This window comes from Marmota marmota, unplaced genomic scaffold, assembly GCF_001458135.2.
Source record: "Marmota marmota marmota unplaced genomic scaffold, marMar, whole genome shotgun sequence".
Lineage (NCBI taxonomy): Eukaryota > Metazoa > Chordata > Mammalia > Rodentia > Sciuridae > Marmota > Marmota marmota.
Genome location: NW_025999929.1, coordinates 1,396,363 through 1,421,882, shown reverse-complemented (window position 1 = coordinate 1,421,882; position 25,520 = coordinate 1,396,363). Strand labels below are relative to the sequence as shown.

General features: G+C 41.3%; 1 non-coding gene across 1 annotated transcript; it reads left to right on the top strand.

Moving 5' to 3' along the window:
- Positions 1–540: 540 nt before the first annotated feature.
- On the top strand, positions 541–619 carry Trnav-cac. Its single transcript has one exon. It is a non-coding gene; the product is annotated as a tRNA-Val (tRNA).
- Positions 620–25,520: the final 24,901 nt, after the last annotated feature.

The window sequence follows — 25,520 nt, the reverse complement described above, 5'->3', positions numbered from 1 at the left end:
AAGTTATAGTACACTAGGAACTGACTTCCTAAACAAATCTCCTAAAGCTCAAGAAGTAAAATCAAGAATCAATAATTGGGGTGTTATCAAACTAATAAGCTTCTTTACAGCAAAGGAAACAATCAAGAACATGAAGAGAGAGCCTACAGAATGGGAGAAAATATTTACCACCTGCACCTCAGGTAGAGCATCAATCTCCAGGATATATAAAGAATTAAAAAAACTTAATACCAAAATAATAATAATAACCCAATCAATAAATGGGCAAAGTAATTGAACAGGCATTTCACAGAATAGGAAATATGAATGGTCAACAGATATACAAAAAAATTCAACATCTCTAGCAATTAGAGAAATGCAAAATTAAAACTACATTAAGATTTTTATCTCACTTCAGTCAGAATGGCAATTATTAAGAATACAAGTAACAATAAATGATGGTGAGGATGTGGAAAAAAGGTACACTCATACAGTGTTGGTGGAACTGCAAATTAGTGCAACTCTGGAAAGCAGTATGGAATTCCTCAGAAAACTTGGAATGGTGGACTGGGATATAGCTCAGTTGGTAGAGTGCTTGCCTCACATGCAAAGGCCCTGGGTTCAATCCCCAGCACCACCAAAAAAAAAAAAAAAGAAAGAAAAAGAAAGAAAGAAAGAAAGAAAGAAAGGAAGGAAGGAAGGAAGGAAGAAAGAAAGAAAAGAAAAGAAAAAAGAAAAAGAAAAAGACTTGGAATGAAATCAATTCGATTCATTTATCCCACTCCTTGGTTCATACCAAAGGATTTAAAATCAGGATACTATAGTGACACAGCCACATCAATGTTTATAGCAGCTTAATTCACAACGGCTAAGCTATGGAACCAACCTAGGTGCCCTTCAACAGATGAATGGATAAAGAAAATGTGGAATGTATCACACACACACACACACACACACACACACAATGGAATATTACTCAGCCTTAAAGAATAAAATTATGGCCTTTGCCAGTAAATGGATAGAACTGGAGACTATGTTCTCTTCAATATGTGGATGTTAACACACTATAAGGTAGAGGTGAAAAACAGAAATTCATTGGATTAGACAAAGGGGAATAAAGGGAAGGAAGGGGAAGGGGAATAGGAGACTGTAGAATGAATCATACATAACTATCTTATGTTCATATGTGAACATACAATCAAGTGAAACCCCACGTCATGTACAATCACAAGAAAATGGGATCCTAATTAGGATAAGTTATACTCCATATATGTATAATATGTGAAAATATACTCTACTGCCTTGTATATCTTAAAAGAACAAATAAAAAAGGATATAGTATGCCAAGGGACATATTATATGTGCATACAGTATGTTCAACAGTATTACATATATTATAATTTAGTAGTCTATAAAATCTAATTAGTGGTCTATATTTTCAAACTGTTAGATCCTCATTATTTGCGGAGTCTGTATTTATGAATTCACCTGTTTACTAAAATATGTTCGTGGTCCCTAAATCAATACTTTCATCACTCTCATGTTTGTTCACAGACACGTGCCTGCAGAGTGGTGAAAAGCTGAGTCGGTCAACACGCATTCCCTGCTGAGGTTGCTCATGGCAATGCTCTGCCTTTTTATTTTACTGCATCTCACTGCATAATTGTCGCAGATTTTATGCCAGATATTTTGGCAAGAGTGGGGAATGTGACCACCATATGAAGCCTTTTTCCTAATTGTGCTGGTATTACTTTAAAATCATTCATTAATAACCTGTCTTTGGTGCAAGATTAGGATACACAGAATATGCATGAATATATATTAAAACTGAAGAGTCCAAACTGATGCACATCATTTCTTCATGACAGTTTGGCGAACATCTTTCAGACCTAAAAAAAAAAAAGTTAACACATTAGTTGTTATTGATTTGTGCTTTGTAGAAGTTGTAATATTGCACTTGAGAAAAATTTACTGCAGTATTGCAATGTATGGACTTGCAAAATGTAATCTTCTGTGTCCAAAGAGTCTGTGCCACGGTCGTTGGTTGGTTTCTTTATCTGACACGCCATCTTCCACATCCCTCATATAAAGATGTGTTCGCTGTTAGCACTGCGGTGATCTAAATAAACCCCTCAAGTCAGCTTTCAGAAATACACTGGCAGCATGCTTGAGCTGAGATTTCTAGGCTGTGACTCACATTGCGCAAGAAGACAAATGCACTTCTATGTGCAGCTAGTGAATACGTGGCTGCTCTGCTTATCTGTGTGACAAACAGAATGGTACCATGTGACAATTAGGTGAAGAAATGTAGTAAGCCGATTTTTCAATTGAAAAAGTAGTGAGAGAATCATGTGGTAAAATACGGTATCCTACTGTGAACAAGAAAATTTTTCATGGTCTACTTTTTTTTTTTTTGTCTTTTGGTTTGATTTTGCTGTTTTACAAAGGACTCCCAGCATAGTGTTGAAGTGCAGTCTATAGTTCCTAAGCACAATAACTGTGATGTGCCTTAGGGAGAAAATATTTGCATTAGAGAAAATTTGTTCAGGCACAGGTTATAGTGTTATTGGCTGTGAGATCAACACTAATGAATCGACAATCTATACTGTATAAAGTGTCTTGAAATAGAAGCACACCTTAACCAAGGCTTTGTACCGGTAAGTGGATGAAATGATTGTGGCCAGAGGGTTGCAGGAGCCTAAGTCTGCATTTCCCTGGGAGCCATGGCTTGGTATATTCATTACTTCAGTGTTTGTGGCGACGGAAGGATCCAGCAACCGTTAATAATTAGAACCAATTAGCTGTGTCAATTATTTAACTGAAAAGAAATAGGAACAATCATGTTGTTTTATTCTCTTAACAGGATCCCAGAAGAGATGATGGAAACCTACCTGGGAACTTTCTGGAAGATTTTGTAGAAGAGATGATATGTCAACTGGGTCTGGCCTATCAGGTGCTCAAGAGGTGGGAGAGCGGGACCACGGTGAGGATGTGGTGGGAAAACCTGGCTTTTCTGAGCAGCTTAGAAGGGTAAGCAGGCGGACTGGCATGAATTTTCCATCAAGATTTTCTCCATCAAGAATCGGGATTGGTTTTTCTGTGAAGCCAACTCCTTTCCATCCTCGTTCCCTAATCACATGAATACACCTCTGTGGCCGCGCTCACCAATGATCACCAACATGGGTCACACAGCAGGTCAGGGCTGCACAGCTCCATAGCTGGGCTTTTACCAGTAAATTCCTCCTCCTAAGAATTTGGAATTGAAACTGTTTCCACTAAAGAGAATTTTTAGACGTGAGCTGGGAGGATGCTACATTTTTGGGAACCAAGTGGCCATTTTTAGCTATGGATTGAATAGTGTCCAATGTGGTAAATTGAAGCCATAACTCTTAGACTTCAGAATTTGGTTATTGGAAGATAGAACCTTTAAAGAGGGATTAAAGTTAAAGAGGATATAGGGTGGGCCCTAATCCATTAGGACCAAAGTCCATACAAAAAGAGGATGAGATACTAAGGATGGGGCACGCGGAAGAAAGGCCAGAAGAGAAGATGATGAGATGGAGCAAAGGCTGAGGAGACCCAATAAATCCAGCCTTGTTCACACCTCGATCTTGGACTTCACCCTCCAGAACTGTGAGGAACACTTCTGTCGTTTAAGCCACCCCATCTGTGGCATTCTATTGTGGTGGCCCTCGAAGACTAATACAGAGACAGAGAAGGGCCAGGGAGAAACAGATGGACAAAGAGAAAGAAAGAAAATCAGTGGCAAGAGAACTATGGGTTCCTAGCTAGAGAAAGGGAGAAGGTGACTGCTCTGGTTTTAGATGATTTCCATTTCCTGCTTCTTGTCCTCCATGGAGCTTGACTACACTTGTCCTTCAGTTCTATGAAGTTTCCTTTGTATCCTTGCGATAACTGATTTTTTCTTGAACAAATTCTAATGAGTTTCTGTTATCTGCAAGACAAGGAAGAGGACACATTTAGGAGCATCTTAGTTTGTTTTGTGTTTCTATAACAAAATACCTGAGACCCGTATGTTGTAAAGAAAAGAGGTTTATTTGGTTTATGAATCAGTGGCAGAAAAGTCCAAACAGCATCTTGCAAGACCCTCTTGGCTGTGTCACATGTGATAGACTAACAGAAAAAGAAAATGCTTAAGAGGCTGAGTTCATAGGGTGGCATTGCTTTAGATCAAACTATTCCTGAGAAAAATAATCCAATCACAAGAGACCTAACCCACTCCAAGAGATAGCATTGATCTATTCATGAGGGTGGACCCTCCATGACTTAATGAACCTCTGGGGCAAACCACATCCAAACCATAACAAGGAAGTAATTATTTTAGCTTTAAATATTTTTTAATTTGTATTGCCTGGTGGAGTTTCCCACAATGCTGCTCATCACTAGACATTCAGGCAGAAGAGAGCCTAGCAAGACTTTTCTGGGAGCCAGCCCCATAAAGAAAAGGACCACTGTATCCTAAACTCCCCACCCTGAGGCTGCAACATAGTAGACATTCCATAGTCAAATATAAAATGAAAGAGTGAGATCAATTTGCTACATAGTGATAGCACTTTGTTTTCCCTATTGAACATTTTTGATTTTACAATATTTCTTGTTCTGAGTGGCAACTGTCTTTTTCAACCCCTGTTAATGGAAGAGTGGAAGGTAGAACCAGGAGATAGGGTTTATAGTATACAGATCCCAGAAAAATCGCTGTAAGATTTCTTTTCCTCCGTTCTAATTCCCCTCACAAAATCCTCAACATTGATTTTCTTGGATTTTTAAAAAATCTGTCCTGAAAGTATAGTTCAAAGTTTCTTTTAAGTATTTTATATGTAAACTTCAATATGCTTGTACTCTGGATTGTTAGAATATTTCTTTCTGAGAATTAATAAAAACCTTAGCTCAGGAATGAAGTTCACTTGAGTTATGGTTTAAGCTGCGCACTGAATTTCTAAGATGTGCCTGCTTTCCAGGTGTTTTCTCTTTGGACCTGAGATTCTAAAGCATAATTTTAAAAAACAAATTAGGAGGCATGAACTTGCCAATAAATTTAGTTGGGAGCAGAGCTTTGGGTCGTATCCACAGATCTTACAACTGTGCTGAAGGAAAAGTTGAGAACGATTAAAGAGATCAAATTATGGAAGTAACTGATTTGGAAAAGACTCACATGGAAGATTGAAGGACCCAGTGGTTGTGTGGAGGATTAAGAAACATAAGTGATTTTGGCTACTTTACTTGCTTTGAAAACCACACGAAGTAGTTTTTCCACTTTCCTCCGGCTTGGAACCTCTGTGTTCAAAATAACTTCAAACAGATGTGTTTGATTTGAAATGTTCTCCCAGAAGATGATGCCCGGTCCTTTGCAGGGTAGAGCAACTCCTGGAATCTGGGGCCCCGTGTGACAGTGCCATCTGCCTTATTTCCATCCAGGTTGGGAAATAGTCAAACCCCAAATCAAGTTGCCAGAAATGGCTTCATAAAAAGGAGCAGCAAAGTTAAATGTGGTAATCCAGAGATGTTACTGAACTTCAGGAAAGAAGAGGGAGGGAAGGAGAGAAAGACCTGATTGAAAATCTCTGGAATTTGTCTGTTTAACTTGATATTTTACTTTTTATGGTCATATGGTTTGGTACCTTTGTAATGAAGGTTGGGCATGTTGTTTGTCTCACTCTGAGGACTGTTTATAACAAATAGCACATCACCCTACCACCACCATCACCACCACTACCACCATCATAACTATCATTACCACTAATATTACCACCAACATCACCATCACCTTCACCACCACCACCACCACATTCAACACATCACCAGCGCCAGTACCATTATTACCACCATGACCACTCTACCTTCAATACTTGAAGGCAGATTCCCCAGGCTAAAAGTAGGAACAAAAATCTTAGCAGGCAGAAGTTGGCCCACCCTGAAATTGTATTTACAAAGTCTGCTTAAGAGGATTAAAATCCTAAATTTAACAGCCATCTGTTACAAAATTCCTCCAAAATCAGTCCTTCTGCTATGCCATGGATTATACATCAAAGTCAGTCTCATTTGGCATTTTGCTCCACAATTCAGCCAAACCCTTACTTGAGGAATTTAGTTTATTTCAAATATACATTTCATTGATGTTCCTTGCATTTTTACCAAACTATGTTCTTTGTATTTACTTTGGCTGAGGCATCATCGCATAGTTAGACGAAAGGAAATAGCTCTGAGTTTTTCTGAGTTGCTAACGCTAAGGGGAGTGCTTAATCTTTTGAGTATCAAGAAGAAATCCAACTTCAAGACACTTGCCAGAAAACACATGGGTTCTTTGTGCTGAAGTTTTCAGGGATTGTGACTAATGTTCAGTGCAGAACACACTTAATGAATAGAAATCACATAATGGAATTAGACAACCTTGTTTCAACATTAGAAAATGAGCATTTGGTGCTGTTTTCAGAGTGAATTCCTTGTGCCTTTTGAGAAGTGTGCTTCCTTTTCCCTCTTGATTACTATAATAATAGAGTTGTTTATTTATTTACTTTATTTTTGTGGTGCTGGGGATGGGATCCAGGACCTCCCACACACTAAGCAAGCACTATACCACTGAGCTATATCCCCAGTCCCAAACACCTTCTTGATATAGGCATCTTGTTAGTATTATTATAATGCTCTGGCCCACAGAAGTTGCATCACATGCTTCTTGGTCCCACATCTAGCATTAGGGGCAGAATTCAAATCCAGTTCTATGTGACCCTGAAGCCCACCTTTCCACACAATAGGAATGTTCTCCTGGATTGGCAGATAACATATCTATACTACAGGTCAGCAAAGGACAAGTGGGATCCACTCATTCCATTACCAGGTGCTTTTGGGACCAGTGGGGTGAAAAAGAAATTCCATAGTTTTGTAACAAAACTGACTTAGACTCAAGGTTCTGCACCTGGAATTTTGAATTGGTCCATGTAGCACTGATTTCTATTGGAGTCAACTCTAGGGAAAATAGATCACTGGCAACTCCATTAGCAGCAACCTCCTCCACCCTAACCTGTACACATACACACACACACACACACACACACACACACACTCAGACACAATATGCATACCTATCCTCACACCTCAGGGCCTGCCTTTGTCTTCTCCCCTCCCAAGTCCTACTCATTGTTCCTCCTATGCTAAGATTTGGGAGTAGAAAGTCCTTACTTCCTGTAGGAAAACACTGAAATAGCTCAGACTGAACCTTGATGACTTAGAGCTTCAGTGGGAGTGCATGGGTTTATATGAGGACTGAGCTCTCTGCTGAAGTCCTGGAGGAGATGGTCATCTTCAGGATATGGTCCCTGACTCAGAGGACATCAGAATATTTAATAGATTTCTTGATTTTCTAGAAAATCGGCATCTAGACTGTTTTTCAGGAAAAAAATTCAATTTTTATTCTGAAATAATCACAGACTCACAGAAAGTTGCAGAAATCATATTGAGAGTCCTGGGTATCCTTTCCCCATCTTATTCCATTTCTCCCGTAGTAACAGCTGACAGCATTAGAGTGCAATCTCAGAGCCAAGACACTGAAGCCTTATGATACTGTTCACTAAAACACAGACCTGTTCTAACCACACAAAGTAACTCTCTCATGTTACCTCTTTATAGTCCCATCCCACTGTAATTCCCTTTACCTCTGCATCATGGTCCCCTAGGCAACCACTATTTTTTCCCTCTCTGTAATTTTGTCATTTTGAGCATGTTATATAAATGGAAGTCATACAATATATAACCTTACTAGATTGCTTTTTTTTTTAACTCAGTGTAATGCCCAAGAAATCCCATCAAGTAATTGCATGTATCAGTAATACATTCCTCTTTATTGCTCAGTAGAACACCATTGTGTGGATAAACCATGGTTTCTTACCCTTTGAAGGACCTTTGAATTTTTTCCAGGTTTTGGTTACAAATAAAGCTGCTATGAACATAAATGTAAAGGTTTTTGCATGGATATGAGTTTTCATTTCCTTGGGATAAATGTTGAGGACAGCAATCACAGCCCTATACAGAAAGTATATATTTGGTTTTATAAGAGAAGGCAAAACTATTTTCCAGAGTAGCTGCACCATTTTGCATTCCCGTCAGCAATACCTGAGAGACGCAGTGTCTTCTGCTTCCTTGCCTGTGTTTGGTATTGTCGTTATTTTTGCTTTAGCTGTTCTAGTAGGTGTAAAGTGATATTTCATTGTGGTTTTAATTTGCATTGCCCCAGTAGATAATGATGTTGGACAATTCTTGTGTTATTTATGTTGGACAAGCATTTGCCTATTTGCCAACCATATATCCTATTTGTAAAAATGTCTCTTAAGTCTGTCATTTTTTCATTGAATTGCTTGTTTATATGGTACTGAGTTTTGAGTTTTTGCACTAGTTTGATTCAGCTAATCGTATGAAAATATAACTAACTTCTTCTCATCTACCTTCAATTAGGATTGAATCATCCTCATCTCTTTGCCTTTAACCTACCACCCCTCCTGGCCTTTCTATTTATCCTTTGTCTGCCCTAATTTTATCCATCCTTTTCATGGTCCAGGTCAAGTCTTTTCCTTCTTTAAGAAATCTTCCCCAGTGGGTCAAGCCCTTATCAGCTCTCTTTTTGAACCTTCAGTTGCATTTATACAGTCATTGACTCACAAGTTCACAAGGGAAAATTGAAGTTTTGAGTACCAGTTTGACTATTGGTTTTCTCCTTCCTGGTGCTGTATTTGGAGCCCAAGACTCCGTCAGTTGTACGAAGAATGAAGTATTCTTTTATGTCCTGTTAAGGAAGAATAAATGCTTTAATTAAAATGTAGCCTGCTATCCAACATAGGCTGATTTTAGAGATGCCAAGATGTGAGGACAGTGTGCATCTTAGAGTAGAAACGAGGTTATATCCTATAGATTCCACTTTAACAGATAGGCTCAACGAGATTTAAGGCATGTGCTCCAGCTCATTCCTGGTGATAGAGCCAGGGTTTGCATAGCTACCATGTCCTGGCTTTCTGATTTCTAGAAGGACTTAGAAAGTTCCTTCTGTTTTTCAGTCTTGAATGAACTTGTGTATGTTAGTTCTGACTTCTTGGGTTATTGGAAGCTTCTTGATCTCAAAAAAAAATCAATCAAAGATTTATCATATGATCTAGCAAATCCACTGCTAAGTATATACCCCAAATAATTAGAAGTGGGGACTCTAACAGATATTTATACAACAGTGTTCAAAGCAGCAATATTCACACTGTCTGAAAGGTGGAAACAACCCAAGTGACATCTATGGATGAATGGATAACCAGAATGTATCAATGCACAAGGTGGGATATTATTCAGTTTTTTAAAGGAAGGAAATTCTGACACCTGTTACAACATTGATGAACCTTGGGGACATTATGCCAATTGAAGTAAGCCAGACAAAAGAACTAACCCTGTGTGGTTCCAGTTATACAAAGTACCAGGAGTAATCAAATTCTTGGAGAAAGGAAGTAGAGTGGTAGTTACAGGAGCCAGGGGAAGGGGAATGGGGAGTTAGTGTTTAGTGGGTGCAGAGTTTTAGTATGGAAAACTATATGAGCCTTGATATTGAAATTAGAGCACCCTGAAGTTAGTCCTAGAGATGGATGATGGTGATGGCAACAAAGCAATGTGGATGTACCTAATGTCATTGGACTGTGTACTTAAAAATGGTTAATATGGTAAATTAATGCTATGCGTCTTTTAGCACAATAATTTTAAAACACCTTTTTGAAGAGAGAGCCTACGAGGTTGCATCTTTGGGTTCCCCAGGGGTGGGCACCTGCAGAGTCACAGTAAGCAGGCCTAGGTGGATTTCTCAGGAAAGGCTGCGTCCTTGCCCTCATCCTAGTGCCCTGCACCGCACAAGACACGGCCGAGGGTGTAACAGTGTGGAAGAGGCTCTGCTGAGCCTCTGGTGGCTCTGAATCGTTTAGGAGAGCTTCCTAGTAAAAGTGTGTTACACTGGAACTGAAGGGAAACATGGGATAGTGTAGTGGTTGCAGTGAAAAGTGTTGAGAGCCACAGCCAAAGGGGCCCCAGCAAACTTCCAGCTGCCAGCAAACTTCCAGCTGCCGGCTGATGATTGGCTCACAGCGGCCCCAGCAACATCTAGCTGATTGGCTCCTCGGCCCCAGCAACATCTAGCTGATTGGCTCCTCTGCGGTGATGCTCATTGGACTGTTTCCCTGCCCTTTCAGACCACGGAGCTGCTCATTGGGGGACTTTTTTTGGCTCCGCCCACGTGACCCAGCCAATCGGCCTCAAGAGCAGGAGGATTGTGGGAGGTGGAGAGAGGCTTGTGTGGGAGAGAGAGGCTTGTGGAAAGCCGGTGGTGGCAGTTGAGGCTCTGAGGATTTTTCCTGAGAGGCTGTTTTGTTTGGCGTGTGTGGTTCTAAAAATAAAGTTAGTTTCTTTTGACAAGTGGCTCCTGATTGTGCCCAGCCAGACTGCGGCAGAAAAGTGTCTGATTTTAAGAAGGAAATGCCTGGAAGCCTCTGAATCCAGAGTGCTATTGCTTCAACGCTGAGTGTCCCCCAAAGGCTCCTGGGTTAAGCCTTGGTCCCCAGCCTGTGGTACTGTCGGGAGGTGGTGGAACCTTTAGAAGGTGGAGTCTAATGGGAGGAAGTTAGATCTTTGGGAATGTGCCCTCAAAGGAGATACTGGGACCCCAATCCCTTCTTGTCTCACATTTGCTCCCTGGCCACCGTCAGTTAAGCAGCTTCTTCTACTATGTGTCTTGCCATAATGTTCTGTCTCACCACAGGCCTGAAATCAATGGACTAGCTGATCGTGGACTGAAAGCTTCTCAAACTGTGAGCCAAAACATACCTTTCCTCCGTATAAATTAATCATCTCATGTATTTTGTCACAGTGCTCGAAAGCTGACTAAGACACAGGGAGTGGGAAGAGAAGAAAGGCCAGTGTGGAGGGGAAGGAAAATGGGGGGCATTGTGGGCAAGTGGTGGGAGGTGACACAGGATGGGGAAAGTCTGCTGAGAGAGGACTCAGGAGGCAGAAATAGGGGTTCATTTATACATAACAGAAAAAAATACACGTAACATAAAACTTGCCATCTTAAACTCCTTAAGTATACATCATCAAGGCGTTAAACACATGCTCACTGATACGTGATCATCACATCGTTAGTCTCCAGGAAGTTCTCATATTCCAGAACTAAAACTGCATCTTGAACAACTCCTTATTCTCCTCCCCTAGCCACTGGTAAGAAAAGTAAGCTTTGAACTAATGATTAAGAATGGGTTTGCATTCAGGGTGTTAGGAGGCCTGGAGTAGATGTCTCAAGGTGTTAGGTTGTAAGGAGCAAGCTCCCCTGGAGCTGCTTCACATCAAGGGCCTCTATGGTGAGGAGACGTGACTCACAATGCAATTCCAGAATGGAGATTGCAGAAAGGAGACAGTGCAGGGGATCCCAGGTGTGGATTGGCACTAGCTCCAGGGCTTTGGCAGGTATTTAAAGACATCCTCTGGTGCTCTCAGAGAGACTTGGCTCCCCTTGGTTTATCTGGTTAAGGAACAGTTACTCTGCTCAGATTCTGGAATTGTAGCTGGTCCAAGGCTGGGGGTGATTGGTTCTCAAATATAGCCACCGGAAGTCACGCAGGAGGTGGAGGCACTGGTGTGGGTAGGAGTGAAGGGCAAGGGATACACATGGTTCTCAGAGAAGGCTTGACGGCGTGTGAGAAGGAGTCAGGGGCCAGGGACACCTTTCCTGCTGCTGCAGTGACCCATGTGAGAAAGGAGGGCCAATGCCGGGGACAGGCAGGGTCCCAGAGATATGCTGGGAGATGCTGAGCTGAGAAGAATGAAGGGCCCCAACTAGAATAAGTAATGGATGCTGAGGCTGAGGTTGAACTTGGAGGATCTGTTATGTTACCTGTAGGGAACAGCTCTGCTCAGATATTTCTCTAGAGAGCCCTTGCCATATAATTACTTTCATTTGATGCTGGCTGACAACCCTCTGCAGTCAAGCAACACTGCCCAAGGGAATTTGGTGGGGTGGGGAGGATGGATCTGAATTTGAACCCTGGCACACCCGTAGGAGCATGGCCTTGAGAAGTCATTAAATTCTCTGAATCTCAATTTTCTGTTTTGTAACCTGGGATGAGTGCCAAAACCTACCTTATAGGGCTGAGCAGTAAGGAGCTCAAGGTGCTTAGTGGGGGTGTGCGGCACAGAGTACTTAACAAATGGCAGCCATCATGTCATTAGGCACCATCGGTGCATTAAATCAGGGTTTCCCCAACCCACCCATCCCTCTTTGTCCTGGGCAGAGTTTGAGTTCCAGTCCCTGACTCTATGTCCTGATGGCTTCTCCCCACAGTATGGATGGGGCTGTGAACATGGGCAGGTGTTTTAGCCCCGTGATCGGGACACTAATTAGTCAATTTTGAGATAATCAAAAAAAGGAGATTGTCCTGTTTGCTATCTGACCACTTGCCATTTGAACACTCTCTCCCTTGCCTACTCTACATCTCTCTCTCTCTCTCTCTTTTCCCTTCCTTCCTTCCTTCCTTCTTTCTTTCTTTCTTTCTTTCTTCAAACTTTTCAAAGTCTGTTCTCACATTTTGGCCAGGGTGCATGGGAATGACACCACTCCGTCTCTCTCCCTCATCCTCCACAATTAAACAGGATTCTCACTCTTTTCAAATAGTTTGCAGTTGCTATTTATCTCCCTGTTATTTTTTTTTTTTTTACTTGATGCTCATTTTGATCATTTCCACTCAAGGGGGAAAAATGACTCTGGAAGATGAGAGCGGAGAGGTTGGTGTCCACTGGAATTTTATTTGGTAAATAGGAACCCATGAAGATGTAGGAGGGGCAAGTTTTCTGGCTTAAACAGAATAAGAGCGAGGACTCTTATTTCATCAGTCACATTTAAGAGGCACTGAGAAGAGATGAGCGTAGAGCCAAGTAAAAAGGTGCTAATCGTTTCAGGAATAAAGTCAGGTGGAAAAGGCCCTCTGTGAATTGATCTGGGGGCTTGCTGATGATGAGTTCCAGCTGGAACCCATTACAAATGGGTAGCGGGGGGGGGAGGCCCCGTGCACAAGGTGAGTGAAGCCCCACAGGGGGGAAGTGCTCTCCGAAAATCGTTTCCCATTTCCTGGGGTAGACAGGAGACCGGGGGTCCAGAAGCAGAACTTTCCTTGTGAGTTTCTTGGGTGGTCATTCTCACACAAGAGCAATTCACACCACCCATGTCGCTTCTGTCCCCTCCTCCACCCAAGGTTCTGATGAAGCCCCTACCTCTCCCTCAAGGGTCTGGTTAGTGAACAATGCAGACTTTCCCAGGGTCCCATTATTGCGCTACAGAATTGCTGTTCCAGATGCTTTTTTGGAACCCAATGATTTTGCTAGAATTCAGCGATGCAGATCTTTGGAATCAAAGGAAAAAAGGTGGAAGCCGAAACAGGAAAACAGAAAGACATTCTAAGGAGAGAGCAAGGAAAGATGGGATGGTTTGTTGGTGTGTCCAAGAGGCGTATGTAACATTTACAGCACGGGGTGTCAACGTAAAACACAGCTCTTGCTCCAAAGGAAACACAAAATAGTTTATTCTAAGCCAATATGAGTGATGAAGGCCCAGGGACATGGATTACCCTGAATAATGTGCTCCCCTGTGGAAGGAGTTACATGAATTTTTAATCACAGAACAAAAGAAAAGTCATAGATGAGTGCATTTACCAAATAAAATGGTGCCAGGATCAGGTGGGCCCTTACAGATGATGCTCAGAGGTTCACATAGTAGTCATAAAGAAATTAGGTCAGAGGTTGAAAGCAAATGGCTATTAAGGGGACTAAGACAGCCCGAGATAATTTTGGCTGTCAACCTGCAACCTTCCATCTTCCCATAGTCACTGTGTTCCTGTAGGCCAAGGTCAGTCTTTAGGACTTTAACATAGATGCAGCTTCTTCAGAGAACGTCAGTTCCACGTGAGAGAATCCTTGGGTAGAAATGCTAAAACCCGAAATAAGAGTGTTCATCTAACCAGATGAAATCTCCACTTTATTTGTTGCCATGGATATGTATCTGTCTATACCATAAAGTTCCCCCCAAAAATAACTTCCTAAAGAAAATCAAGTAGCATTGCAAAGCAAATGCCAGTTGGCAAGAGGAAGGAGTGAGTTGTGATACAACCATGCCCTGGAGTTTTATGCAGCCAATAAGAATGAATGACAGCTGCCCTGACAATTCACCTGGAGATATTTCCACTGGAAGAATGTAAGATTAAAAAAAAAAGTGTGGAGAAGTAAACACTGTGGCCCTACATTTATAAACAATGAAAAGCCTTTATGTGTGTCTACGTAGCACAATTTATAGACACAGATGGTCACACAGGCATGAATGAAGTGCTGAAGAACACAGGCCAGGTTGTCACCTGCAGGGGTTGGGAGATGAAGGGAGGAGGTGCCTTAGAGGACAGACAGGTAGAGAGACAAGTAAAAAACTTGATATTTATGCTATAATCCCATTTAGGTCAAATTCCTTCCATTCATTAATCTATCTGCAAAAGAGATTAAAGGAGAATGTTTATATCAAGTTTTTAAAAAGCTTACTGCAAATGAATGTGTATATAATGAGTACAATATTTCATAAAATAGTTCCATGAAAACAATATTTTTGTGTGTACAGAATTTGTTTCTATACGTAAGAAGAAAATGTTAGTGCATACTTTAGAAGTTTTTTTTTTTTAAACAATGCCTTAGTGTTATTTTAAAAATACCTTTGTCTTCTGAAAGGAGTCAGAAGACTTTTGAGAAACAGACAATGGTTCCATTCATTATCTGACCATCTTTTAAAAAAAAAAAAAGGTATGGCACAAAGTCCTAAAGTTTGAGATTAAACAGCTATTAGAAGTTAATTAGGGACAGTCCTATGCTGACAGATGATCATCATTTTTGATTGATACCCCTCTTTTGCTGAGACCATTCTGTGTTACAGTTCACGTGTGATTACAAGGACCACAGAACAAGTAGAAATGTTTAATAAGCTGAACTTCAAGGCAAACAAATATAATATTGGCCCCAGCCACTTCGACTTGCCCTAATGACTTTAAGACTTATTCTCCATTTATTTACCATCATCTCAAATGTGAACTTGTGTATACTGGAGCCCTTGGCTGGTATTTAAGCTGTGGTTCATCAGAGGATTAAGTAGCCAGTCCTGGCATTAGCTAGCATTTTGTAGACTTCTGAAAAGTCAGCATTCTGGAAAGGTTGACATTTTTGTGGGGTTGGATGTAAGGATTAGGATTATGGTAGGCATTTGGAACAATCTTACCCTACTTATTGTGTGGAGTTAATGCATAGTCTTCTTAAGGATCACCAACTCTCTAGATTTCTCTTTCAGCCACATAGTTTACCCTTCTTTTTTTCTTTTTTTTTTGGTGTGTGTTTGTGTGTGTGTGTGTATGTGTGTGTGTGTGTGTGTGTGTTGCTGGGTTGCTGGGGATGGAACCCAGGGCTTTGTGCATTCGAGGTAAGCATTCTACCAATTGAACTATATCCCCAGGCCCTACCCTTCTTTTTGATGATGATACTCAGGATAGTGATTGCTATCTCAGTGAATAACTGAAAAAATTCAGAAAGTCTATCCTGTATTAAGTATGTAATGGAAAAATCTGGAAATTTGTGTCTGGTCCTCATCACAGGGCATAAGTAAGAAAATATGTGCAGGGAGCTGACTTGTTTTAGCATTTGATCGTAGTCTTTAGGACTTTAAATTCCTGAGCTGGACAATCTGTAAGTGACAGTTGGAACAATTGGAAGAAAGAGGACCGGGGACAGCACTTTTGCTGTGGCAGCTGGCTACTGTCACAGTGGAGAGTGGTTGCTGGAAGCTGCTCCCAGCCATGGGGTTCTTATCCAGTTGTCCTTGAATCTAGATTGGGCTGTGTGATTTGGCTTTGGCAAGTTGACACCACTTCTCGGTCTGGTTCTGAGAGCATTTGGGGTTGAATTGTGTTTTTTCAAAGTCATATGTTGAAGTAATAATCACCAGTATCTCAGAACGTTACTATGTGTGTAAATAGGGTCTATAAAGGGGTAATCAAGTTTAAATGAAGTTAAATGAGGTCATTAGAGTGGGCTTTAATCCAATATGACTAGTATCCTTATAAAAAGAAGAGATTAGGGCACAGATACACACAGGGAAGTCCATGTGAGGACACAGGGAGAAGATGTCCATCTAGCCAAGGAGAGACACCCTCAAGAGAAACCAACCCTGCCTACACCTTGATTTGGACTTCCTGATCTTTCTCTGCTCATTTTCTTTCTTCTGTCCAGGGTCTGTGGGAATAGGGGGCACCTAGGTCAAACCTGGATTAAAGATGGTCAATCCTATATTAGCTTGGGTCTCTGGATAACAACTCTTGGGTTGGGATCTGGCATTAATGGTAATTGTGATTATACATTTGGAATTTTAAATAAATAAGAAATAAACTAGTATCATGTGAAGCCATGGAGACTGAGATTTACCCAACAGCTTCCTCCCTAAATGGAGATGACCTCAATGTCGATGAAGGGAGACAGATGGCCACACCTGGAAGAACACAAGTATCCATGGGAAGTCATGTCTTCTGCAGCCACAGAACACACTGGGAATAATGAGGATAAGATGGATTAAAGTAACCAAGATGTCTCATTAGTTACCGTATGGTCCTGGGAGTGGAGAGCAAGGAGTGGGGGAGGAAGCAAATACTCAAAGCCACATGATACCACAAAAGAAGATATCATGATCTGGGACCGAAACCCTTGGGTGAATGATTCTCATTTAGAAAAATGATGGGTCCTGTGCTGATAAACAACAGCTGTGGCAGAAAACGCAAAAAAAAAAAAAAAAAAAAAAAGTTCATGTTTATATTGGCTTCCACCATCAGGGCTTTGCATGTGGAGTGTATTGTGCGTAATGTTTTCTGACTCAGTTATTTAATAAGTCACCAAAGCACCCAAGTAATTAAGAGGTGGGTGGTCTATCTTGATGGGTAAACAACGAAATTTATCTGTGGTCCCTTTTAGTTCCTGCTGCTGGAATGAGTTCCAAGTACGCAAAACTCATTCACAAGGAAAACTGAAGATGGTGCTTGTCTGTCAATGAGTGAATGATCTCTCATCCAAACCTGGGAACCCCCTTAGCTGTCAGAACCAGGGTGGCAGGCTGGGACAGGAGCCTGGATCTGGAGCCATCCACAGCTGCCAGACTGCCCTGCTGCCTCTCTAAGGATGTGCTGTTGCAACAGGGCTAACCTGAGGATACTCCATATAACGGAAATGATATTCTTATCCATTCTTACATCCCATTTTCCTTCCAGCTTCACAGGGGCACAGGCTCCCTATGAACTGAGTTAGGTGTGGCCATGTGACTTGCTTTGGTCAGTGAAATCTGAGCAGACATACAGGATGCTACTTCTGGGTGAAAGCATTTCTATCAATTTTATGATGGAGCGCACACATTATTGGCATGTTGGTATAAGCAACCTGCAATACTGAACTACCCCCAGGGAGCAGTTGTTTGAGAAGGTGTCCTAGACCTGTGAAAGAGTTCATCTGTTGTTCAGTTAGTTACTTCTTTACTGAATCCATCCTGAGTAAAGTTTGCCATAGGTCCATGAATGTTTCTGAATGCTCATTGGTGAAAATGAGACTGACCCAACATCTTTTCTCTTCTTCCTCAGATTAATAGAACATTTTTAGTTGTATGTATAGGAACCTAAAAATCAAAGATGATATTTCTCAGCCTCCCTCTTAGTTAGGAAGTGGCTATGTAACTGATTCTATGGTAGCCTCCTATATCCCAGAAAACCATGATTTGTCTTTCTGATTCTTCATTGCTTTATCTTAGCAAAAGAAATCTTATCCATGAAAACTGTGCATGTCTCCACCATGCTCTGCCTTGGGTCTGAATAGAAAGGAAAAGTCACTTGCGATGTTAGGTTATAAAAAGACTGTGCCTCCCCTCTCGGGTGCTCCTAGCTTGTTTATTCCACGGGGAGCTAGCTGTCGTGAGTTGCCCAGTGAAGATCATCAGGAAACAAAGAACTAAGGGCAGCCTCTGTCTAACAGCTGGCAGAAACCTGGCACCTTAAGTTCCATAGGCCACAGGAGCTGAATCCTGCCCACAACCACATGAGTGAGCTCTGACACAGGCTCTCTCCTAAGGCAAAGCTTCAGATGAGATCACAGTCCTGGATGGCAGCTTGACTGTGACTTCATGAGAGACCTTGAGCCAGAGGAACCCAACTCAGCCAGGCTCAGAATCCTGACCCTTAGAAACGGTGGGATAATAAATGGTTGTTATTTTAAACAGTTACGTTTTGGAGTCACTGTGTTAGACAATATGCAATGAAGACACTGGCAGAAAGGATTTGCATGATGGTGGCCTGTGAAATTTCTGATTTATGCCATTAAAGGGAAGGGACACACCCTTTCCATTCCCTCCCTGTCTGCCTAATGACTAAATGTCACTGTGGAATGACAACTGGACCGTGGACAAAAGGAGACAGCTGGCTGACAGAGATGTACAGCAGAAGGAGCCTGGGCCCCAGACAGCTTTGTGGAGCAGAACTGGGGTCCCAGGTTGTACTTCTTTGTGAGAGAGAAACACACTTCTCTCTCATTGAAACCCTTGTGACCTGTGTAAGGAAGCTGGGCCTCCATCAGGAACTAAACCTTTACTTGAATTCTGTTGCATGGAAATGCTCCGGGAAACTAGCTCCTGGGACCCAGCTTCTTCAGAGAAGCTGAGACTCACATAACCAAAAGTTCATCAAGAGACTTGAAGCTGGACATGTAAGAGCCATTTTCTTCCTTCAGAATGAGAGAATATAGAAGCCACTCTCTAAATGAGGCAAAAGCTACATTTGTAACTGTCAGGAAGAGGAACCTTGGGAACTCCAGTGGTCACTTTGGATGCTATAGAAGAGAGTCTGGAAGCTCCACAGGCAGGCGGCTGAGGACCTGCATTTTTATTCACAAGAATTCTTTTGTAAATCAGGCTAAACAGCTTTTTTTTAAAAAAAAAAATCTTGGGACCATGTTTATACTAAAAACTCAGAAAGGGGCATTTTCAATGTGGCACAAATATGCAGTTCCATGAGTGGCTGTAATCCACAGTAGCAATGTAGACCCCTTGTGAAATACCTCTGTGAGAGGTCAGCTCTCCCTGGGGTGAAAAATGAGCTGAAAGGGTATTCATTCACGGCAAAGAGTTATGGGCTGCATAAGGAGATGGAGCCTTAACTGTAACTGGGACTATTTGCTTTTCTAATCCTCAAATTTAATGCTGTAGGTTTTACAAATAGCTGAAATAGGACAGATGTAAAAACCATCATTGACATTGTGGGGTCTCCAGCCCGTCCAGTCCACCGCTGAACCACAGCTCTGCCAAAGAGACTCTTACTTTCCTTTCTGATTTAATCCCTAATCCTGACCATGTTGACTGTGAAGACAGACGAAGAGAAGAAATGAACCCATCAGACACAAAAAGGACTTGAATAAAAAGAATGACCTCCATTTTCTTGGATTGGAAGACAGTCCTAAAGGACCATTTTCCCCTAAACTAGTCTACTTAATTCACAATCATTTCAGGTAAACATCTCAACAGGATCTGGGAAGAAGTTGACAAAAATTATTCTAATGTCAGTCTGGAAAAATAAATATTTGAAAATAACCGAGAATAATTTGAGACAGAATAAGGGGAGATCTGTCTTATATGAATGAAATATGTTCTTACAGTAATAAAACAGTTACAGTAATAAAAACAGTGTGGTCCTGGCCCGGGAATAGACAGGTGGATTAATGGGCTGGGACAGAGAATCCAGAAATAGACTCACCGCAAGGCTGAGGATGCAGTACATGGGAAAGATACCATGTCAACTCAAAGCAAGAAAACCACCTAATTAAAAAAAAAGGGGGGGGCACAGGATTGGAAGAGGCACATCACTGAAGAAGATCTCCAAATAGCAAAAGAACTCATGAAAAGTGCTCAACAATGTCAGCCATTAGGGAAATGTAAATAAAAACCAGAGTGAAATATCAATACACATCTGTTAGAATGGGTTAAGGAAAAAATAATTTTAAACAAAGAATAACACTAGCATCTGAATTACCGCTGACAAGGGTATGGAGTAACCCAAACTCTTGTACACTGCTGGGAATGCCAGAGGGGTCTAACTGCTGAGGAATCAGCAAGGCAGTCTCTTCCAAGGAAAGATGATGATGTGCTCCAGCAATCTTGCTCCTAGTGGGAGAAAGGAAAGTGCGTGTTCTTACAAAAACCTGTTGGCAAATGGTCATAGCAACTTTGTTTATAATCATGTGCATGCGCACACACACACACACACACAAGCACAAATAAATATATATAAAAAATAATCAGAAAACACCTTACATGAACAAACCGTGGTACAATAGAATACCACCCAGCAATGCCAGGCTGTGAGCTGTCGATACAAACACACTGCATGAGTGATCTCCTGTGCTATGCTGGTGTGGATGTCCGATGTGCCCCTAAAACCCCTGTCCTGAAGGCTGGGTCCCTCACATGGCACTGTTGCAATGTGGTGAAGGCTTTAGGTGGGGGGCCTAGTGGGAGGTTCTTGGGGATGTGCCCTCTCAAAAAGTATTGTGGGGCCCTGGTCCCTTCCTCTTTCTCTTTTGCTTCCTGGCCACAATGTAAAAGGTTTGCTCTGCTGTGTGCTTTCCATCATTGCCACCTGGCACTCCCACCAGAGACCCAAAGGGTTGGGTCCACCTGATCTTGAATTGAAAACTCTCAGACTATGAACCAAAATAAGGCTTTTCCTCCTTTCATATTTTTGGGGTACTGGGGATTGAACCAAGGGGTGTTTTGCCATTGAACTGCCTCCCTATCCTTTTTTTTTTAATTAATTTTTTTTTGTAGTTGTAGATGGTCAGCAGGCCTTTATTTTATTTGTTTATTTTTAGGTGGTGCTGAGAATAGAACCCAGTGCCTCACATGGGTGAGACAAGCGCTGTGCTGCTAAGGCCCCAGCCCCAGCCCTCTTTTTATTTTTTATTTTGAGAGAAGGCCTCACCAAGTTGATGAGGCTGATCTCAAAGCTGAGATCCCCCTGCCTCAGCCTCCCAAGTCACTGGGATTACAGGTGTGTGTGCCACTGTGCCCCGCTCCTTTTATACATCATCAACTTGGGTTTTCATAACAGTAACTTATAGCTGACGAAGCCGTACCCAAGATTGCACAGCAAGTCACTCCAGAGCTATAAGCCTGGAAAAGCCACAAGAAGTTTGCCCTGGGTTAGGGATGGAGTGGGAATTGACCACAAAGGGGTCATGAGAAGAGGTCTGGGGGGTGACAGGACAGTCTCTTGTGTTGGTAATGGAAGTCTCTACATTTGTCAAAACTCTATGCACTGGGGCAGGGGATGTTGCTCAGTGCTTGCGTAGCATGTGGGAGGCTTTGGGTCCGACCCTCAGCATTACAAAACACAAAACATGGCACCAAAAGCAAACTTTACTAAATGTAAAATATAAAAGAAATTTTAAAAGACATCATGTCATCTTTAAGTTAAAAATTTAATTATCTAGTAAATGGGGTGTGGTTACAGGCTTGAGGTTTTGGCCAAAGTCGAGGTAGAACCTTACCTCAAGAGCACACATGAAAATTCAGGTCCAGGTCGACTGAAGATTTAATTGTGATTCAAAGACAAAATTATAGTTATAGATCTGATTGGCTTTCACCTGTGATTCATGAGTGCAGGCAGCCTCTACTCTCCAAAATAGAGTAAGAACTCTCCCTGGGCGATGGCAGGACAGTGGGTTTCGTAATTGAGACAAGAAAAGAGAACGCAGGAAAAAAAAAAGCAGATCAACATCAGATTACCTAGGTCACTTTTTAAAATAAAAGTTAAGGAAAGGGGGCTTCCTTATTATACTACATATGTTCTAGATTCTCCTGTTTTCAGGGAAAGCTGGTCTGTGTGGGATAAAGTTTGATCATATGCCATTTAGCATGACAGACTCCATTTTGGTTTGGTCTGACCTGCTGCACCAAGGTGCAGAAGCCTTGTCCAAAACAATGGCCTCCCATCGTTCCTGTTTAATATTGTAAATACAGAAATCATAAACTCTTGTAAAGAATCATGGGGAGATATTTTCATAATCTTCTCTTGGGGAGGTCTTGCAAATAAGCAATTTGGAAATTCGAAAATACATGTATTTGATGATACACAAATCGAAAACTACTATATAGCAAGATAAAATGAAACAGGCGTATTAAAAACAAAACTGGTGAAAATAGCAATGTGAAAAAAAAAACATGACCAAAACAAAATTGGTGAAAATATTTGCAACTCACCTGGTTATTTTTATTCTTTTAATTAAACAGAGAACTCCCACAAAGAATAATGTAAAGGAAACCCAAAAGAACAGTAAGCAGGCAACTTACCAATTAATCTAGAAATCCTAACTAGAATAAGATAGACTCCATGTTTGTATATGTCAAAATATACTCTGCTGTCATGTATAACTACAAAAGAACAAATAAAAAGTTTTAAAAAGACAAATTAATCAAGAAGCACTTCTTCAATGATCAAAGAAAAAAATAGATACAGCAGTTACTTTTGTTGATGTATCAGATTGACAGAGCACAAAGGGATTGGTAAAATCTACTAGCTGAGCAGTTTAGAAAATGGGAACTTTCATGAATAATTTGTAGGATCATAAAGTTGTGCAGGCTTTGTGAAGAGTACCACTTCCCCAGAGGAAATCATAACACAATTGAAAGAGTACAGATACTTTTTGGGGTACTGTTGTAATGTGGAAACTTTTTGCTCTAACAGTTTTGGGAGCTTTTCAAATGCTAATGCTCTCTGTGACTTCCAGACCAGGAATGGAAGATGCAGAAGGTTCTCAGAATTATTTGACCAGAGGTACCCCTCCCCCCTGTCTTTTTTTCTCCCCTACACCAAAGAGGCCCCCATAAGTCATGAAGAGGTGATAGCAGAAATAGTCCTTAAGATGTTAAGGGAGGCCACGGATGAGATTGTGAGCTTTCTCTTGCTCCTCTGCACTCTCCTGCATTGCTCACATTCTTTAAACAATGAGCACCCTATCGTTCTGATAAAGAATAATATATCTGTTTGCAAAAGGAAGGGAAAGGATTCACTGTTATAAAAGAAGAGTAACTTAAGACTCCTCTGTCAAGCAAACCTTTTCATTAAGTCAGCTTGATGTAAAGACAAGAGCCTGGTATAGAACAGACATTCAAAATATTTATGTGAACCCAAGACCAAGAGGGTCAGAGTCCATAGCTGGAAGTTTGAGCCCTCACTGAGGCACACCTGCTTTGTGACACTGGACACAGGATTTAACCTCCCTAAAGAAAGCAGTTTCCTCACCAGGAAAATGGAGATAATGGTATCAACTTGGCCTCACTTCCCACCCATAGCTATTAATATGAGTGTGCAAGGACTTGACCTCTGTCCTTGAAACCTTTTGGGTATCCTAAAGAATTAGGCTCAGAGAGCAAGTAACTTTCCTCTGAGCCACATGGTCACAACATATGAATGGGAGAGATAGGACTGACATTCCTCTGAGGGTTAGACACAATGGCACAGTCTTATATTTTAGAGCTTTGCTACTCAAAGTAGGATCCACCAATCAACAGCATCAGAACCGTCTGAGAAATGCTGTGTCTGCGGCCTCGCCTAACAACACAGGATCTGTACATCACGAGACCCTCCCGGTGATCCAAGGACACATCCAAGTGTGAGGAGCATGATTTTCTGGGACATAATCTAAGCTATAGGATACACAAATCTGTGTGACAATGAAACAATAAGATGACTAAGTATTAGCGTCCCATCTGAACTGTGGCTACATGTTGCCCTGCAGAAAAGGAAATATTTAACTTTATTTGACTTAAAGTTTCTCAGTCACCCCCCTTTTTTTTTTACAACACCAATTATGAATTGACTCAATTAATGAATTAAGTCTGTGGAGTCCCCTCTGAGGCAGACCCAGCCACAAAATTTTCAGAGTCCAGTATAAAATGAAAATGCAGAAATGATTAAGATTTTAGGATGCAGATGGCAGAGCTTTAAATCAAGCTTGGGGGTCTCTGTGTGACTGAGTTAGTGTTGTTCCCATGAGGCCAGCCCTGCTTTGGGGAATGTTTGCTATTATCTAGAACTAGGACTGTGTCCAAACCAGAAGAATCGTTGGGATAGAGTCAGATTTCTCAGTCCCAAATCTAAAATTTAAAATTGTTAGTTTTTTACCAAAAAGAATGAAAACATCAGGAATGAAAACATGTTCAACAACTTTAGTCACTAGAGAAATACAAATTAAAACCACAATAAGGTACCACTACACACCTATCAGAATGGCGTGATTATTTGGAGATTTGTCCATGTCATAGCATATATCCAATTGTTCCTTTTCACTGCTGAATAGCATTCCACTGTAGAGATAAATGATACTTAGTTTTTTCATACACTCATTGATGGACATGTGAGTTGTTTCCAGATTGGGGCTTTTACAAATGAAGCTGCTGTGAGCCTTCCTGGACAAGTCTTTGGGTGGTCATAGGCTTTCATTTTGGATTAAAAACCCCAAAGTAGACTCTAGATTGTTTGATGGGTATATGTTTGAATTTTTAAGTATCAGACTCCTTTATAAAATGACTGCACCATTTTTTTTCAGTTTGATTTGTAGCTCATGGGAGTTCTGGTTCCTTTCCATCTTGGTCAACACTGGCCATGGCCCGGTCTATTTAGTTTAGCATTCTTATCGCAGTGTAGTGGTGTTTTACTGCAGGTTTAATTTCTATTTCTCTAAATTGACTAAAGCTGCTAAACGTCTTTTAATTCCTTATTTGTCATCCTTATATCTTCTTTATGAAATGTCTGTTTATGTCTTTGGTTTTAAATATATAGAGAGAGAGTTCAGAGAACTCTTTATGTATGCTGAATACAAGTCCTTTATCAGCTTTAGAATTTGCAAATATACCCAATCTTGTCTTTTTATTCTCACCACAATGTTTTTTTGAAGAGCAGGGGTTGGTTCATTTGATAAAATCTGGTTAATTGCCGCAGTCTGGCTGGGCACAAAATCACGAGCCACTCAAGCAGGAACAAAGTTTATTTTTTGAAACTGCCGCCAATGTCCGGTACCGCCCGGGAAGATTCTTTCCACCCACGCGGCGTCCTCCCGGACCGCAGAGAGAGCTCCTCCCCCGGAACTCCCTCCTACTGTACTTCCCCAACCAATGGGAACTCTCTAGGAGTCCCATAGCAGGCTGAGGTGGACAGCAGGAGTCCAATATCCATATGAATGCAAATCTTAACATAATCATATCATCTCAATGGCTAGCTGGCGTCACCTTTCGACCAAAAATGCCATGCATCATATACTTGGCTCTTAGCATCTCCCCCCTTCTGTTTAAGTAACAAGCAATCTGGCTAGGGACCGTGCCTGTTAGGTTTGTCCAATTCAACATATGGTTCTTACCCGTC